Here is a 6,381-nt window from a genome sequence, read left to right as displayed (position 1 = left end):
AACCTAGCCGGGCGAGGTGGCGGGCGCCTGTAGTCCCAGGTACTCCGGAGGCTGAGGCAGGAGAATGGCGTGAACCCTGGAGGCGGAGCTTGCAGTGAGCTGAGATCTGGCCACTGCACTCCAGCCTGGGCGGCAGAGCGAGACTCCGTCTCAAAAAAAAAAAAAAAAAAAAAAAAAAAAAAAAAAAAAAATCATTAAATACTTGCTGCCCAGGAGTAGGACATGTCATATTTACTTAAATGTCATTGACTAAAAGGAGGTGCATGACCTGACTCAAGAGGCATGAAATTGTAATTCCTTTCTGCGGCTAAAAGGAATAGAACCATACATATTGGTGAGCATCATCAATATCTACCACACTAACCTTCCTTGCTGGACCATTGTAAAGGGTAAAAATGAATAATGTATTTAATTCCCTCTGCCTTGTTACTGAAACAGGATTTATTCCGGTATATACAGGTATATGATTAGAAAAGACAAATCATCTTTTGCTCCCGGAGGTGAATCTCAATTAGTCTTGCAATAATGGTAATTAATTCCTCTGGCTAATGAGTAGTGAGGGACTTCTGCTGTACATTTCTAGAAAATATTCATCGCCTTTAATGAGGAACTTAGAGACAAGATATATCCTCTTTTCCCCTCCATCCTTTCTGACCTGGTTATAGGAAGACATGAAGGTGGAAGTTGCAGGATTCACCTTGTGATTACAGGAGAGGAGCTAAAGGACAAAGTCCATCATGCTCAGAGAGGCAGAGCAAAGAGCTGTTAAAAACCTGAGTCCTTGGTGGTGGTGTCGAGCCACTGACCCTGTATATTGGCTATGTTGCTACACGAGAACACAAATTTTCTTAGATGTTTGAGTCTCTTGTAGGTGAGCCTTCTCTTATTTTGGACAGAGTTTGGGGAACATCTTGTGAATTACTCTAAATATATAAAAAGAGTTATTATACAAGCCATTGAATATATTTGCCTAGTATGAAAAGGTTTTTGAAATGACATCTGAAAGTATATTATTTTCTCAATTTTGCCTCCAGTAATAAAAAGAAAATGGCAGCATAGCCCCATGTCCCCATCTTTAGGGCTGTGATAATTTCCTGTCCCAAAGCTGAACAGTTTTCATGGAACTAGATGGTTCTTAGTAAAGGAAAGTTCATGGATGCTTCTGCTTTTATGAACTGTGTGAATCTAGAGAGGTTCTGTTACAGAGGCCAGTTGTTGACTGATTAGCAAGTGGTAACATCACTGTGTTAAGAAAAGGGTGGGTTGTTTTATGAAGATCCCCAAGGCCTGAATCTTCTGGCACCACTAACTGCTGGTGCTCCTCCCTCAAACATTAGCTTTAGCCTTTGGAAGGTTGATACTCCCAGTGGGTGAGCATTGACCTACAGACGAAATAGTGTGTGAAGTCAGTAATGCACTTTTAATCATTTTGGAATTTAGCTTCAAAGTTGAAGCCTCAATTAGAGAGATTAAAGGTAACTTAAACATGACTTAAGTCATCCTTCCCTGCTCTCTTCTAGTATAAGCAGAGCCATTCTCGTGTCAGGCTCTTTGAAATTCCACTGAGAGAAGTGTCAATCAATTCAGTTATTTATTGATCATTTATTAGGTAGAATGCTGGGCCTTTTAAACAAGATAAAGTTAATGAGACTTGGTCCTGGTCTTCAAGGAGGTCACAGACAGCTCATCAAGGAATGTAGAAAGTAAGGACAAATAATGCAAGAGAAATGACAAGGGTTTCACGAGTGAAATAAGGAAGGAAATAAGAGGTTGAAATCTAGGAGTGATATGCTTGAAGGAATTACAAATGTTTGTGCAGAAAGTGACCTTGAGATGGGTCATGAAGAAATGGCTGGATTTAAACCTAAGAAGCCATAGTCATGGAGAAATTTATCATTGCAACGTAATTTAGAACGAGGGATTTGTGTTTGAACCAACATGGGTTTGCAAACTTTGCTCTCTAGGAAACAAGTTAATCACATTGAGTCTGTTTCTTCACTTTCAAATGGGTATGATAGGCCAGGCACGGTGGCTCACACCTGTAATCCCAGCACTTTGGGAGGCTGAGAAGGGCAGATCACGAGGTCAGGAGATTGAGACCATCCTGGCTAACACGGTGAAACCCCGTCTCTACTAAAAATACAAAAAAATTAGCCAGGTGTGGTGGCGGGTGCCTGTAGTCCCAGCTACGCAGGAGGCTGAGGCAGGAGAATGGCGTGAATCCAGGAGGCAGAGCTTGCAGTGAGCCAAGATTGCGCCACTGTACTCCAGCCTGGGTGACACAGTGAGACTCCATCTCAAAAAAAAAAAAAAAAAGATATGATAATACTCACCTTATAAACTTAATTAAAAAGTTAAATTCTATGTGTCATGTAAAGGTACTAGTGTCTGACCTACCCTTTATTTTAAAAATAGTAACTATTATCATTATTTGCATCTAGCTTCCCTGAAAACGTGACATTGAGATGAACTCTTAATATAGCAGATGAAAATGTGGGTAAAATATATTATAGATGACTGAACAATAAAACTGAAGACCTTTTGGTTGGGTACACAGAAGAAAAAGGTAAAATACAGGTGCGACTCTAAGAATGGGGTCTGGGAATACCAAAGTTGCAGTCAAGGTGCCATAATGTAGTTTAGTGAGCTGGTTGTATCAGCATCATAGAACTATACCACAGACAATGATTTTAAAATAAAGTGTCAACCTAAACAATCTTAACAGTGAGATACAAGAGAAAAGCTATATAGCTGCTCAGCATCACTAGAGAAACCTTATTTTGATATAATTTTCTAAGTATCTCCAATATAGAAGAGAATTCAGAGCTTTATGAACATAAACATTTGGGTCTGTTCCCAGAGATACTTGTGGACATTGTAGTTGTATGTTAGGTGCTGTGCTGCAAATGCATGACACACATGCTGAGACCTCCTTCTTCACCCACCAACTCTAGCTCCATCCCAGTACACACAGAGAGCATCACTACATACTCTTAGTGGATTTTGCATGACACATATGCTAAGACCTCCTTCTTCACCCACTGACTCTAGCTCCACCCAAGGACACACAGACAGCATCACTACCTACTCCTAGTGGGTTTTGAATGACACACATGCTGAGACCTCCTTCTTCACCCACTGACTCTAGCTCTACCCAAGTACACACAGACAGCATCACTAAGTACTCCTAGTGAGTTTTGCATGAAACACATTCTGAGACCTTCTTCTTAACCTACCTACACTAGCTCCACCCAAGTACACATAGACAGCATTACTACATACTCCTGGTGGGTTACATCTCACTGTAGACTTGAATCTCATTGTAGACTTGTATCTTTCCATACATAGCATGCTAAGTGACCTGCAGCACTTGAGTTGGAGATGAAACTAGTTGCATACCTGTTTTAGTCTCTTGTTAATTTGTTGGATCTTGAATGTAAGAAGAAATGGCAACATTAAAATTTTTGAGCTGTGGAACTGAAGGTTGGGCAGAAAGATGTGACAGAAGAAGGCAGGAGGGATGAGGCAGAGAGAGAAGTTAGAGAGACCTGAAGCTTAATCTAATTTGCCGTTGCTGACTTTGAAGATGGTGGTAAGGGGCCATGAGTCAAAGATTGTGTGTAGCCCCTAAAAGAAGAGAATGGCCCCCAGCTGACAATTATCAAGATCATTGGAACATCTCGGTTATACAACCACATGTATTCTGCCAACACAGTGAATTAATTTGGAAGTGGACTTACCTACAGAGTTTCCAGAAAGGATCACAGCCCTGCTGATAACTTGAAATCAGCCTTGTGAGACTCTAGGGAAAGAACCAGCTAACCCATACTGTGCCCAAATTCTGACCTCCAAAACCTGAAATAATAAATTTGCATTCTTTTAAACTTATGAGTTTGTGATTATTTGTGACAGCCACAAAAGAAAACTAACCTACAATTTAATAACTCCCTAGGAAATTTGTCTTGACAAGTGAGTACCATGAGAAAATACCCTGTCTCACTACCTTCAAACCACAACAAGCAACAGAGTACTCACTGAACACGCAGACAGGCAGAAAGCTTGAGTTTCCTCCAGTACAAAGTAAGGATTAATATACATGGAAATTAGGTTTCTGAAATCATGGGGCATAAAAGGCCTCTCTGTACCCGAAGCATAATAGCATGTGAATACAGCTGCAATTTCCTGGTCTAAACTTCCCAGTGTCAGTTCTGAAGGAATGCAAAGAAGGAATCAAAGGAAATAGAAAATCTAATTAGCAAGATTAATCATGATAACCCACAGCTAGTTTTCTGCTCTGTATAGTCATAGATAATAAGGACACAATGCGTAAAACTACAGCTATATTCCCACATTCATGAGAATTATTACATAACAGGTGTTTCCCAGCCAGGGGATACAAGAGTGTAGAGGGTGGGGTGGGGCGAAAAGAGCTAGGAATAATAATTTTATGGCTTCTTTCTATTGGCTAGATGGCTAGATTGCAAGAACTCCAGCTCTTCTTGCCACTCACCCACAGTTCTAGTACTTTCTGCTTCTGTCAGATGACTAAGGGATAGAGACCAATATATTTCACTTTCACTTTGATGCTAGCATTAAACGAGTGATATGCACATATTGTCTGCCTTATACAATGCTGCTATTCCTTGTCCTCCTCCTCTGCCCCTTCCTAACCTCCTCCCTCATATCCCTCCTTCTTCTTCTTCCCCCTCATATCCCTCCTTCTCCTCTGTGTTGGAGCTATTATCTTATTAGCATATGCAGAAAGCTCTGCCTTACTTTTTAACAGCCATCTAAAGAGCATTATTTACCTAGCTGTACCCTAGTTTTTTTAATAAATCCCGTATTAATGGACATTTAAGTTGTTTGTTGCTTTTTTGCTATGATATCATTATTTTAGGAAATATATTTTATATATTGTGTGTGTGTGTGTGTATACATATGTATATACATATAATGTCTCTAACCAGTATTTCAATTTCCGTTCTCTCTATTCCCTTTATATTATACGCTTATGTAATCACGTCTTTTTTCTTTTTTCTTTTGGAGACAGCATCTTTTTCTGTCGCCCAGGCTAGAGTGCAGTGGCACCATCATGGCTCACTGCAGCTTCGACCTCCCACGCTCAAGCAGTTCTCCCACCTCAGCCTCCTAAGTAGCTGGGACGACAGGCACATGCCACCATGCCCAGCTAATTTTTATTTTTAGTAATTTCTTTTTCAAAATGGGGTCTCACTACATTGCCTAGGTTTGCCTCAAACTCTCTCAAACTCCTGGGCTCAAGAAATCCTCCCTCCTGGGTCTCTTAAAGTGCTGGGATTACAGGTGTGAACCACCATGCCCACCCTATTTATTTCTTAACTCATTTATTGATCCTCTGCTTTCTCCACTAAACTGTAATCTCCTTAAAGGCAGGAACCTTATTTTTCTTTCATTGCTATATTCCTGGAAACCCAAATAGTGTCTAGAATATAAGATACATTAAGTTTGTTTTTTGAATAAATGAATCAATGAAGAAAGACATTCTTATATAGAGAGTATACTTGTGCGATATAGTCCTATAAGCGGGGATGGAATTTAAAACATTTCCTGGTATTGCCACATGTCCCTTAAGAGAGGCTGTGCCAATGTATAGTTTACCGTGAATGCTGGAGAAGGCTTGTTTTCAGTCATCTTTTTTAACCCTTATGTGACACTGAGGCAGGAGAATAGGGTCTGTGGGCAAGGAACATAAGGCCAGTTCACGCTGACTTACTAGAACTAAATCAAATGGAAACACTTCAGTTATGACAGGAAATACCCTTTCCATTTATACAGTGTGTACACCGAGTAAATGACTTGGTAACTTTACTTCATCCTTTTGTTGACATAGGGCATACACCAAGTAACCAATGGAAACCTCTAGAGGGTATTTAGACCCCAGGAAATTCTTTAACAGGGCTCTTGAGCCCCTATGCTGGGGCCTGCTCCCACCCTATGGAGTGTAGTTTCATTTTCAATAAATCTCTGCTTTTGTTGCTTCATTCTTTCCTTGCTTTGTTTGTGCATTTTGTCCAGTTCTTTGTTCAAGATGCCAAAAACCTGGATACCTTCAACCGGTAACATACTTTGGTGAGCCTTCAACCTGTAACAACACTTTTTGATCTCTGCCAATCCTACAGGCAGTTTTATGCTAAATACTATAGGGTCAAAAGCTTTTTCCCACCCACTAACCAAGTCCTTTACCTCTAGCACTTCAAATCCCTATTCACAACTTCCCTCACCTCACAGATCTCCTTGGCCTCCCCGCGGGACTATGGTGCTCATTCTGGTAACCCAGCAGCCTGCTAGATGACAGACTCAGGGATGGTGGCCACACAGGCCTGGAAGCAGGCTCTAGCCTTT

The sequence above is a fragment of the Rhinopithecus roxellana genome, chromosome 9, assembly GCF_007565055.1.
Source record: "Rhinopithecus roxellana isolate Shanxi Qingling chromosome 9, ASM756505v1, whole genome shotgun sequence".
NCBI classification, from domain to species: domain Eukaryota; kingdom Metazoa; phylum Chordata; class Mammalia; order Primates; family Cercopithecidae; genus Rhinopithecus; species Rhinopithecus roxellana.
This window is presented reverse-complemented; position numbering follows the sequence as displayed.